This window comes from Theropithecus gelada, chromosome 4, assembly GCF_003255815.1.
Source record: "Theropithecus gelada isolate Dixy chromosome 4, Tgel_1.0, whole genome shotgun sequence".
Taxonomy (NCBI): Eukaryota; Metazoa; Chordata; class Mammalia; order Primates; family Cercopithecidae; genus Theropithecus; species Theropithecus gelada.
The window spans coordinates 70,658,965-70,662,278 of record NC_037671.1 but is presented as its reverse complement, the minus strand read 5'-3'; the positions used below and the strand labels follow the sequence as shown (position 1 = coordinate 70,662,278).

The following is a 3,314-nucleotide window of genomic DNA, read 5'->3' as shown; positions in this document are numbered from 1 at the left end:
TTACTGGGAGCTGGTCACGCAGACACTATCTGCCTAGCATTTTCTAAAACTTCAGAAGGAAAGATGTTCAGCATAAACCATATTGTTTGCAGTTTAGACATAGTAAGCTATTCTTAACAGGAAATGGTAGGAATCCTACCATGATCTAAATGCCACCCAAGGGGTAACCTTGCAAGTAAGTCTTTCTACAGATGGCAGTCTCAGCTTTGCCATGTTACCTCTTCTCTCTCTCTCTCTGTGTGTGTGTGTGTGTGTGTATGTGTCTCCGTGTGTGTGTGTGTGTGTGTGTGAGAGAGAGAGAGTATGATGGTTGGATACACATTAGAAAATCAGGAGCGATGCATGCTCTTTCTATTATTACTGAATATTGTTCTGAAAGTATTAAACAATATAATTAAATAAGAAGGAAGAAACCAGATAGAATAAATATTGTAAAGTAGGAAATGTTACTTAAGAATAATACAATTTTCTATTTGAAAATTATAGAAAATCAGTTCTAGCTTTGCACAGTGGTAGTATCATAGCCACTGAGGTCTGAGATGCAATCATTGCTCACTGAAAACTTTCCCCCAAAACTCTGTCATGATGACTTGCAATGTAGTTGACACTGGTAATTTTTCACAGTCTCTAAGGAGACTGATTTTTTTAAAAAGAAGAAAATCAGTTCTAGAAAGTATCAAGATAACAAAATGATTTGGAAATTTTAAAAATATAACAAAAATCAGAATATGTAATAAAAATCAGAAAAGATAAATGATCTAAGAATGCACTTTGAGGAAAGTGCAGGAAGTCAATTCAGTGTGTGTGAATAGGTCCAAACCATATCAGGAAGAAGTGAGAAACCAGTTCTGACTTCTGAGAGTAAGGTAATAGAGAATGAATAATGAGGCTGAAGAGTTAAAATCGGGGCATAACATGCAGGGCTTTGATTGGGATTTTAAAAATTCCATTCTTAAAGCAATAAAAAATTTCTGAAGAGTTTTGAAAGCTTTAAAATACAATAACATTTGCACTCTGAAAGTATCATTCTAGCTGCAAATATGGAAATAGTTTTGAGGTGAGCCAGATATATAAGCTTTGGATGGAGATTTACAAGAATAATATCTACAACAGAATGAAATCTATACAGTAGATTCTAATAGTTTAGGGTGATGGTAGCAAAGATGAAAGAAAACTAGAATAATCTAGTGATATTTAGGAAATACAACTGGTAGCACTCTATAATTAATGGAATGTGAGGATGAGAGTGAGTGAGGAGCTTCAATGATTTCTAGGTTTCTGAATTGCACACCTGTACAGATGAGAGCATCATTTTTGTGAGATAAAAGACACTGAGGACATAACTCAAAAAGGTTTTCATAACCTAAAACCTTTTTTCCTCAAAACTATTATTTTAACATGTGTTTCAACAGATATTTGAAACCCAGAAAACAGAGGAAGGATTTTTTAAATTCTTTTATTCTCTGAAGACATGGGCTCACATCATCTGAAGGAGGATGGCCAAAGGGCAATTACCATAAGTTAGGAGAATATTTTTAAGTGTACCAAAATAGTATCATGTCAAATATAAAGTTTTTATCTAATGAAATTATAAGCAGAAACCTAATTGCACCCTCCTCTGGAATTTGTATTTCTGATAAAAAAAAATAATAAAAAGTCATCTTGGAAAAAATAAAGTTGTTTCTTTTACTTAAAGTAAAAAACTGAAAGGAGTAGGAAATGTCAAACAGTAATCAAATGCAGAGGTCAAGCAAGTTACAGGTTAGAAAGTGTCCACCACATTTAGGAGAAGGGAGGTAATCGGTGACCCTGCAGAGTTAAGATTCAGGGGTCTGAAGAGCATCCAGACAGCAACAGCTTGTGAAGTGACACAAGATGAAGTGGAGACTTAAATATTTTGACAATTTGGCTAGCAAGTGAAGTAGGAGCTAGATGGTAGCCAAAGAAGAAAACAAAGTCTGGAAATAACGCTGTTATTGTTTAATTTTAATAAAAGACATATGCATGTTTCATTGCTAATGAAGAAGTTTTGAGATATTAGAAATTAAAAATTTTTAAATATTAAATAATTTTAAAATAATGTAATGAAATATACCAAGATAAAATATATTTTTTATGCCTGGATTTGGGAATCTGGAACAATTTTAAAACTTTTATTAGAATTATAGGAATTTTAAAAATTTAGTAAAAAAAAAAAGATTTTATATTGAGAAAAATAAGGACAATCAGCCTCATTTTACAACAGGAAAAAAAAAAAAAAAAGAATGCTGGTCTCCAGGATTCTATCCTCTGCATATGAGCTGAGGGGCCGGAATCTAAGCGATTTGTACAATGCTCTGTCCTGGCTGCTCCTTTCCACCCAGGAGCAAGATCACTATAAAAATTTCATTCTACATGATGCTGGAGAGCTAAAAGTTTGTAAAATAATGTTTAAATGGAATATAAATGTTAAAAAATTATAATGAAGATTTCCAGGTTATCCTATATAAAGGTAGTAGACACATTTCACTTTATACCTCTCACCTATTAACACCTAAAAACCCAGGACAAAATGTGTAAAACAAACATAAGCAGATTCTGCAATGTGAAGAAAAGAAGACATCTTTCTTAGAGACGTTATACTCAAGGAATAACCTGGCAGGATGTTTTCTGCCTCCTAAATATCCTAGCCTGGACACTGGAAAATTTCACAAGCTAGAAAGAAGGGTAAGTACACACCCCCAAAAAGCAAAACAAAACAAACAAAAACCAACCAACAAAACAAAACAAAATAAGCCTATTTTCTATAGCCAAAGGACCTGGAAGGGGGTGCCTATGCAGGGCATAACTTTTTGGGTGACACCAGAAACACTCCAGAGGAAAAAATGTGCCCTCCCCCACCCTGTCATTTGCAGCAGCTGATACCAGGACTATGTCAGCAGACGTTACCACCACAACCCAGTAGCAACTACATAGTGCTCCCTCTTGGATGGTAGGTGTCTGTGGAGGCTTTGTGTGTGAGAGGGGCCTGACTGCCACCCCAGCCTGGTATTAATGAGTAACATGATCTAAATACAATAAAAAGTAACTTGTCATGCCAAGAACCAGAACAATGTCAAGTTTAATGAGAGAAACCAATCAACAGACATAACATCTACAAAGCACAGATATTGGAATGATGTGACCAGATTTTAAAGCATCTATAATTTTTAAAAAATACCTCAAAGAGCAACTATGAACCCTCTTGAAATGAAAAAAAAAAAAACCCGCAAACTTTCTGAGAAAAAAAAAAATATATATATATATATATATAAAAGAACCACCTGGAAATTTAA

At 34.2% G+C, this 3,314-nt stretch overlaps 1 non-coding gene across 1 annotated transcript; it reads left to right on the top strand.

Annotated features, from left to right (window-relative positions):
• The first annotated feature begins 498 nt into the window (after positions 1-498).
• On the top strand, positions 499-636 carry LOC112623861. Its single transcript, XR_003119220.1, has one exon. It is a non-coding gene; the product is annotated as a U4 spliceosomal RNA (small nuclear RNA).
• The last annotated feature ends 2,678 nt before the right edge of the window (positions 637-3,314 follow it).